Source organism: Equus caballus, chromosome 6, assembly GCF_041296265.1.
Source record: "Equus caballus isolate H_3958 breed thoroughbred chromosome 6, TB-T2T, whole genome shotgun sequence".
NCBI classification, from domain to species: domain Eukaryota; kingdom Metazoa; phylum Chordata; class Mammalia; order Perissodactyla; family Equidae; genus Equus; species Equus caballus.
In genome coordinates, this window is record NC_091689.1 from 24,344,457 (window position 1) to 24,353,925 (window position 9,469).

General features: G+C 57.2%; 1 protein-coding gene across 3 annotated transcripts in view; it reads right to left on the reverse strand.

The window, feature by feature from the left end:
- The window catches only part of PER2 (period circadian regulator 2), a 42,528-nt gene extending 33,524 nt beyond the window's left edge, over positions 1 to 9,004 (reverse strand). Inside the window, exons 1-2 of one of the 3 annotated variants that reach the window (XM_023642710.2) lie at positions 8,621 to 8,810; positions 3,156 to 3,242 (exon numbers count right to left, since the gene is read on the reverse strand). The gene's annotated coding sequence lies outside the window, so the exon portion shown is untranslated. Of the gene's footprint in view, positions 1 to 3,155; positions 3,243 to 8,620; positions 8,811 to 8,843 lie in introns of those variants that run through there. The other 2 variants (XM_023642708.2, XM_023642712.2) reach the window with 2 other exon arrangements.
- Between the last annotated feature and the right edge of the window lie 465 nt (positions 9,005 to 9,469).

Sequence of the window (9,469 nt, forward strand, 5' to 3'; positions counted from 1 at the left end):
GCCATCACAAGTTAGAGGAGACCCTAAAACCAGGCTTCAGGCAGGGGGGATGCCCAAACCTGGCTGCGGGTAAGGGGAGACTTCAGGGCGAGATGGGGTTGTGGGAGCAGGTGCTACCCTGTGCAGAGGGCAGAGCAGGCAGGGGCCTTACAGCAGCACGAGTGGCGGTGGGGTGGGGGCGGGGGGGGGGGGGGCTTGTTCCAGGCACTGCAGGCAGTTCCTGGGCTCCACTACGGCCTATGTGAATTGAATGTGGAAGGGAGATGGACCAGAAGGAGGCCAGCGTGGAGTTTGTACTTTATCCGGGAAATGACAAGACTAGGAGCCATGGAAGCATTTTGAGCACCAGACTCATGGAACTTGGTTTGCATTTGGGCAGTCCCCACTGCTGCCCTGATAGCTAACTTTGGTGCTTTGGGGGCAGGTGGGTGGAGGGGGCGGAAATTAGAGACAGACTAGCCATAGGCTGGGACGAGTAAAGACCATGAGTACACGAGACAGAAGGGGTTCAACCAGAAGCCTAAGGACCAGAGAGATGTCACAAGGTGAAAGGGGGACCCAGGAAGTGTCTCCCTCAGGGTCCCCACAGGAAGCAGTCACCCACTCAAACCAGAAGGGTGTTTGATGAAGGCATTGCATAAAAGGATGTGGTCACGGTTACGGAAACAACAAAAGATGTGCAACCCTGGGGGCTACCAGGCGGGGGCAGGGGGAGCTGTTATCCCCCTGGGCCTACGTAGGAAGAGGAAGAGGGCTGCTGAAACCAGAGCAAGCCAGTCAGTCTGCGGCTGGGGGGATCCCCCGGCTTCTCTCTCCTGCTGACCTCAGAGGTCAGGGAGGCAGGAGGCAAGTGGACCTGCTGACACAGTCTGCTAAGACCAGCCTCGGGGACTGAGCCGGGAGGGAAGGTCACTGAGGGGGGTCCCCAGAAGGCAGAATGTGCCCCCCAGCTTCCACATGCTCCGGGAAGCAGACCAGACGCCTGATTGATGATGCCGACTACAGACACTACGCTAAGAGCATGAGCCACGCCATTCCACGGAATCCTCATGAGCACTGTCCACAAAGCACGTAGGCTACTCTTCCCGCTCCATTCTAAGGACGAGAAAACAGGCAGTGACTTGCCCAAGGCCACACAGCAGCAGGTGACAGTGCTGGACTCTGGGCCCACCTGTCCCTGAAGATGGGGACCTGTGGAGGATCCAGCACATTATTCTTTGGAAAACAGGAAGTCTGACTAGACCTTGACTTGTTCACCAAGCACACACAGAAAAGAGCTAAGACGTGGCTTTTGAAAAAGTGTGCTACAAAGACAAAATGAATACAACCTCCACGACGTGGAGGAAACAAGCAAATTCAGGACAGCACCAACTCTGTGTCATATGTAAAAATCAAGAAATGATGGATTCCATGAAACAGGTAATGGAGGATGAGCCAAAGCCACAGACTGAGACAAAAATGCCACATCAGAACAGAAGATTAGAAAGTTAAGTTCAGAGTCAATAATGAGGAAAAGGGTTTCAATGATGGGGAGGAGAAGCATGAGAAACTCTTTTAAAATGCAGGCAAAGGGCTGATATTACATACGAAGGGAGGAGAGACATGGAGGAAAGCTGTGTGTTGACCTGCGGATAATAGCTCTTTCAGGAAAAGACACCAGAGCAGTGAAGTGGAAACCACAACGAAAGATACACGTGAAGAAAACCCTCCTGGCTGAAGACAGACTTCCTGTGCCCATCAAAGGACTCCCTGCATACCAGGCAAAATTATGCGATGAGTCCAAGCCTCCATCATCCTGATGAAAAATATTTTCAAGTAAAAATAAAATTCTCCCAGCATCCAGACAGGAAAAACAAGCAGGTTACCTACAAAGGAGGGAAGTCCTGTGCATCTGGACAGTTTGGCTGCAATATTAAATTTTCAGAAGATCATGTCTCCACAGCCCTGCAGGGGGAAGGTCATGGCAAGGGAGGAAATCCCAGCTAGAGGACAGCTGTTCATGGTGGCTTTAGACAACCACAGCTTATCCACGCCCCCAGTGACAGACAACCTAAACTGCCAGCGGCGTTCCAACAACGTGAGGAACAAACAAGCAAGTCTGCTGCTCAGTCTTTTTTAACATTTCAGGGAAGTTCTAGCTAATTCAAGGGAAGAATGAAAGGTGCTACCTTTGGGGAAGACAGAGATCAAAGACGAAGCAGAGGCTATTCCCCCAAGAGAAATCTATAAACTTAGGGAGATGCTCAACCTCACTAGTCACAGGGAAAATGCAAAGGCTGAAGTCACCCTAAGTGGACAGGACCAACAGCATCCGATGTCGGCGAGGCAGAGGACTCTTGCGCACTGTGGTGTCCCAACAAAGTCTTCCTGGAGGGGACTTGGGGTGTGTCCAGCAACATTTACGACCCGCACCCCTCCCCACTCCTAGGAGCCACTCTGGGAATGCTTGTGCATGTGCACGAAGATGCGTGAGCATGGCACACAGAGTGATGAGGACCATCAGAAGGGAGCCTATCGATGTCTTATCAGGGCACCTCGTCCACCACGACCACCCTGGCCAGGCGCCAGCCCCAACTTCCAAACTGGGTCCCCTGCCTCTGCCCCCTGCCCTAGGGGGCCCAGAGCACGGCCCTGGTCTGCACGGAGGGCCCACAGCTCTGCAAGGCCTCCTTGGCTGCCTCCCGAGCATCTCCTGCTGTGGTCCCCCACCTTGGCCCAGCTACTGGGCTCCGAACTCAGGGACTTTGCTGCTCCCTGAAGCCCACGGCACTCATCCTGCAGACAGCCTGTTCCTCCTGCACAAACATACCATCTTCTCCCCCACCAGCTCCGCATCCCCCACCCTGCTCTCTCCTCCATGGCGCTGACACTGCCGGACTCCACACCGACGTGTCGGAGCTTTGAGGTGCTCCCTGCTGTATCCCCAGGGCCTGGCACCTATTGTTGACAGCGTAAAACCCGGGGCAGCAGCACTATGGAATACTATGCACCCACCAAAAAGAGGGAGACCAGACATAGCGAGGTGGGAAGATTCTAGGACATAAATGAACAAGTCGCAGAACAGTAAGTAACAACCACAATAAAATGACAGGCAGCACTTATGCAGGGCTGGCCATGTGGTGGCATCGTTATAGGTGCTGCTTTCTGCTGATTACCTTCCTCTTACTGCACACAGCATGGAGGGCTCACGCTACGACAGAGGACAAGACAGACATCTTTCCTGTCCCCATGGAGCTCACGTTCTAGAGGAGAAAACAGGTCATCAACAGGGGAACAGCATACACAGCAGATTAATGACACGTGCTAAGGAGAAGGAAGTAGAGCAGGGGACCAGGAGGGGCTGCGTGGGAGGGGCTGGGTGGGACGTTTTACGGAGGGTGTCCAGGGAAGGCCCATGCAGAGGTGACACTGACCTGGTACCTGAGCCCCCGTGTGGGGTGCTGACTCAGAGCCCCTCGGCCTCGCTCCTCCCCAACCCCATGGGGCACACATGCACCTGGTCCTCCTGGCTTCACATCTGAGGCCACCAGGAGTCTCTGGCTGAGTATGCCCCCAGCCCCAGAAAGTCTCTGGCCTTGGATGGAGCGCCACACCACGGGGTGGGCCCTCGCTTCCCCAGCTGCTGCCAGAGGGCCTGGCGAGGCAACTGGACCCGAGAGCGCCACTCCCCAGGGTGAACTTAGACCACAGCGGGTCAGGAAAAAAGAAGGGGCTGGCAGATAAATCTCCTCTCCATCCCCCCGCCTCAAAGGAAGCTTTCCTTTCCGCCCTTCCTTCCTGTCTTTTTTTGGGTAGTCTCTCTGATGAGGCCCCAAGGGGCTGAGGGACCAGCCAGGTGTGTGTGAAGCAGGGCGTCACCACTAGGGCATCATCTTGTGCGCGCGTCCCAGCCTTTTTGTCCTCACTTCCCTCTTCCCTCACTCGTGCTGCCCTGGGATTGCATCTCACAGGAAAGTGCTGGCATTAAGTCTCAGCCCAGACTCTGCTTTTATGAGAACTCGAACTGACAGACAGACTGAAGAGGGTGAGAGAGTGGGCCAGGAGGATGGTGGAGGAAGAACGTTCTAGGCAGGGGGCAGCAAGTGCAAAGGTCCCGAGGCAGGTGAGTTTGAGGAAGGTGGGCAAGTCTGGAGCAGAGAGGACAAGGCAGAGGATAGGAGGGCAACATGAGGTCAGAGCCAGACCCGGTGGTGCCTTGCGGTGGGAGAGCCAGGACTCCGGTCTCATTCTGAGTGGGATGGGGACTGTGGGAGAGTTCTGTGCTTACAATGTAATGGTCTTGTAGGCTGGGGGCCTGATGGAAGCAAGGAGACCTCTTTGAGGGCTCTTGCTACGGTTCACCAGAGTTGCCAAGGGGCTGCCCAGGGAGCCCAGAGCATCCTCTCACTCCTGCCCCCAACAGCCTGGGTACCACGCATCTCATCCCATGGTCCCCACTGGATGAGCAGCTGGCCCTTCCTGCTGAGTGAATTAGGAGGGCTGGGGGGTTAAGTGAGCAGCCCCCGGATGGCAGGGTCTTCGGTGGGTCCCACCACTTCCTGACCATGTGTTCTGGGGCAAGTTCCTGAGCCTCAGGGCCCTGTTTCCTCATCTGTAGGGTGGGGCGGCGGCAGCCTCTGCCTCCTGTTGGCTGCCGGGAGGGTTAAGTGACACAGCCTGTGCAGTGTCTGCAAGGCAGTAAAGTGTCCAACACACGCTAGCTTTTATGATCGCTGCCGACTACTACAGGAGAACAGATGGGTAACACAAGCAATTTTTTTTAAAAAAGGAGATATTTCATTGCCATGAGAGGTGTCTCTGGCTTGTATTTAAAGGACTAAGATCTCAGCTGGCCACCCCCGACCCCAGGCAATAAAGACCCCTCTGGAAGGAGCCAGCATGCACTCTGCTTCCAGGCATGCCCTGGGGGCTTGTCTCTTGGCTCCTTGGAGGAGCTCCAGGCTGGTCCCCAGTCCCCACCCCTGGGAGCTGGCACGAGTAGGATTCATTGAGCAGGAGTCACCTGATTACCTTAGTAGGGAGCAAATCTTCTGGCAGAGGGTTGGGCAAGCAGGGCAGAAATGTGAAACAATGAACCAAACCAAATCACCTGAAACTTCATTATTCCAGGAAATGCATCGCTCAGCACCGACAGTTCTAACAGACCGACCTCATTTTGCCAAGTTAGCAAAACCAACATGCCGGTCAAAGCAGACTCTGCCTCCTGCCTTCCACAAGCGTTTACGGAGTGCCCGCGTGCCGGCACTGCCAGGGCCCTGCGAAACCTGTGTTTCCACCCCTGGGGGGTGCTCACAGCCAAGGTGCCAGGGTCCCCGGAAGGAAAGGACAGCCGGGCTCAGAAGGGGCTGCTGGAGTGCCCCTGTCCCTAGAGATGTCTCCTCCGCAGATGTCCGCCCACTGGCTCTGCCCTCGGAGAGTGGTCAGACTGGAGGAAAGCAGCTGAGCTCCCCGCCCCGTCTCCAGTCTCCTGGCCACACCTCCGGGAGCGAGGTTTGCCTTGACAGGACAGAGGAACATTTAGAAAGTGCAGTCCCGATGAGGTCATAGTCTGGGATCGCCCCACAGTAATTCGGGAGCGGGAGGACGCGGGTGAGGGTCTGGAAGGAGAGGGGCCAAGGCCTGAAGCCCGCTGAAGCTGATGGAACAGTTCACGGGGTTCATTACACGGTCCTCTCTACTTTCACATATATTCAGGGTTTCCATAATAAACGGTAAAAAAAAAAATTGGGAATGAAAGGACAGCCTGGTGCCCTGTTCCACCCTCCACTGCCACTGCCAGGGCTGGTAAGGGCTTCTCAATCTCAATATCCTTGAGCCTGAGGGAGAAAGACATCTCTTTGTGGAAATCAGAAATCAGCATAGAGCCCAATTCCTGAAGGCAATCAAGTTTTAGAAACAGAAGTCAAGATACACGCGGAAAAGTCCCAAACCGTAAGGTTACGGCTTGATGTATGTCCACAAACTGAACACACCTGTGTACGCAGCGCCCAGCTGTGGAGGCAGAAGACTGCCACTCCTCAGGGGCCCCTGGTGGCCCTCCCAGCCACCACCCACCCCGGCGACACCACCAGCCTGACTTCCCACAGCCTGGTTCATTCTGCCCGTTTGGGGCTTTATGTAACAGGCATCTCAGAGCCTGTGTCTGGGTCTTTTACAACCCCCAATATTTTAACACGTCTGCTGCTTCCTGGTAGGAGTCAATTCCCCGAGGCCAGCCTGCTGTAATCCGGAGAAAATGTTTGTCCTGCTAAATAAACACCACGCTCTCCATGGCAACAGTTGGGTAACTGAGGAAAATGTGACCGTGGCCGTCCAAATATGGAAGGGCAGGAGACTGGGAGAGGCCCCGCTCAGCCTCTCCGAGACCCCTTCAAACATTCTCAGCTCCGCCTTTAAACCTCAGATACGGAGAGGCAGAGATTTAAAACAACGACACTGTAGACAACGTCACCCTCCTAGCTTCAGCGCTGGGGGAAGGAGCTGCCTGGTGGCCTATTCTCACTCCTCTCTGTCACCCCAGGAGGAGCACCAGGAACCCTTGAGGCCTTGGGGGCTGGAGAGGGTAGGGCACACCGCCTGGAGCCTGCTCCTCCTTCCCTTTGGAACTGCCCCCCTCTGATAATGCAGTGGCCTTGACCCTGCCTGTGACCAGTCACTGTCCGCCTGCTCACCTAGGGCTTCTGATTTGCTCTGGACTTGGAAATACAATAACAAACTTGTCACAGATGTGTACTCAAGGAGCACAGAGTTGAAACGAAGGCGTAACAGAGAAGCTGCTTAGGGCACAAACCCATCAGAGGCCCCCATCCAGACTTTCTGGTTCTCCCTTGGGTCCGCAGGTGGGCCAGCTTTCCACAAGGGCTGGGGCCGCAGAGCCGCTGCACAGCTGCCAGGTTACGTGTGGCTAGTTAGTTTTGCCGGGCACAGTGGTTTTCAATGTCGCTCTTTATTTTGACTAACTGCTGAGAGGTTCTGCCAGCCGCTCAACGACCTGATGGAGCCTGCGGTTTGCTGAGGCCCCGCGAAGCGACGTCATCATTTAAAAACAGAGGCGTGCCCACCAGTATGTTTCTGAAAGTTAAGTGTGCAGGACAGAGAGTACGAATGAGAGGAACCTTTCCTATTTCCTCCTAAGCTCGGCAGAAATGCCTCACAGGGTGACGTGTGTGGGCACCCGGGGAATCATCCGCAGAGTAACAGGAATCCAAAAATCCAGGCATTGAAACAGACCTCGAATCCGAGCCTCCCTACAGACGGGGAAACTGAGGCCCAGAGGGGGGCTGAGTCACCCAGCAGCAGCTGGCTGGCTGGCCGCAGGACTCCCCTCCCCGCCCAGCACCCCGGCCTCCAGAGAAAGTCAGGGCTGTGTGGGTTCTATACCAGTGAATCACACCAGATGACAGGGACAGATAACTGCGAACACCCACGGTACCATGCCTGAGTTGGCATATCACAGAGCTCCCACTTAAAAATAGGGAGTCTCTTGCCTTGTTTCACTCATACCTCTTATAAAACGTGATCAGCCCTGTATTTAACAACTCAATTTCCAGTTAAAGCCTTCAGGGGCAGTCTTGTTCCCTTCTCCACTAAACCCAGCCTGGGACCACAAACCCCAGGTGGGGCATGTGGGGGGCATCTCCCCCCTGCAGCCGGGGACAAGGCCAGCGGCCCTGATGTATGAGACATGGGAGCTGAGGGGTATTCACGGGGGGGCTCCTCCCATGGTGCTGGGGTTAACATTCGGAGGACCTGAGGACCCTCCTCCCAAATTTCAGACCACTCAGGATTCAGCACCCAATTTCAGGCCTTCATGGAATCTCTGAAGCTCACCCCGATCAAGACCCTCAGGATGATGGAAAGACCCTGGAGACGTCTTGGGCCCGGGCCCAGCCCTGCCATGGTGTGTGCCCAGCAGCTCTCGGGGCCTCAGTCTCCTGATCTGTGAAGCCAAGGGGTTACCCTGGATGATTCCCAGGGGACCTTCGGGCTCTGGGGTTCTGTGACTATGAATCAGACTTCCAAACTGGTTTCCTCTGTGTAGGTTTCAGAAAGCCTGGCAACGGAGTTATCACACTTTAGCCCCGCCTTCTTGGAGGGGTAAACAGGCTGTCCCCCGACCCGGTCCTGGTCCATGTCAGGGACTCGGTAGCCAAGGTACAACCCAGAAGGATGGTGTGACTGCTGCATGGCAAAGTTGGACACCTCCCCCACTTCTCCCAACCTGGGGAGAGGGAACAAATACAGGGAGGTCCAGCCTGGGGAAAGGTTTCCAGGCCTGCCTTGGCACAGGAACTTTCTAGACTCTCTGCTCATCCACTGCAGGGGCCCCTTGGCCTGTTTAGGTAAAGCCCCTAGACCAGCGCCCAGCAGCCGCCCTTCCCTAGCCTGAGACTTGGTTCTCTGGCCTCATAGCAGAAAACTGTCTCCCCAAGGGACCCTCCAGGATCCCAGGGGCAGCTGCACCGACCCTCCGGCGGAGGCAGGGTTCAATAAAGAACATCATCTAGAGAAGGACAGTCCGGTGTGGCAGTCACTCAGTAGCTCTGTGCCCTTAGACAAGCGGCCTAACCTCTCTGGACCTTAGTTTCTCCATCTGCAAAATGGGGATAACAGTACCCACCCTCAGGCCGGTTGCAAGCCGAGAAGGAGTCAAACGGCCCAGGAAACTCTCGGATCGCGCCTCCGCGGGCTCCGTGAGCCGCCGCCGCCGCCGCCACCGCCGCCCGGAGTCCACCCGCCCACTGCCCGGGCCGGCCGGGCGGCCGTTACGTAACCAGAGCCCGGCCGCACGGCGGTCTGCGCCCCAGCCCGGCGCCCGCCCCCGCGCCGCGCCGCGCACTCACCGCCGCGCCGCGTCCTCGCCCGCCCGCCCGGCCGTCCGCGTCGGTGTCCCGGCCGCCACCACCGCCGAGAGCGCGTAGCCTGCAGAGCCGCCGCCGCCGCCGCCGCCTCGCCGCTGTCACATAGTGGAAAACGTGACCGCGCGCGCCGCGCCCGCCCCCCGCGCCTGCCATTGGCCGCCGCGCCGCCTCATCTGCATACCGCGGGGGCCGGGCCTGCGAGCGCCGCGCGTCCATTGGCTGTGGCGCCCGTCGCTCTCTTTACATAAGACGCACATGGAACTCCATGTTCACCGCGTCGGTTCCTCAATGAAGACGCGACGGCGCTCGTGCCCCCCTCCTCGTCCTCCCGAGTGGTCCCTTCCACTTCCGGCCTCAGCGCCTTCCATTCAAAACAGCTCGCGTCCGCCGGCTTGGGGAGCACGGCCTGGAGCGTACCACCGCGGGCCGGGGGGGCTGGCGCGGGCCGGGGACCCGCTCCCGTGCACCTCCCTCCGGCCAGCAGGCCAGCCGAACCCCTCCTGCAGCCCAGGCGCCGGGAGGCTGACACCGCCGGCGACGGGCCAGAGGCGCGCCCCCAGGGGCCGGCGCCGCGGGAAGCTCCCTGCGGACTTCTTTCATTCACTCAT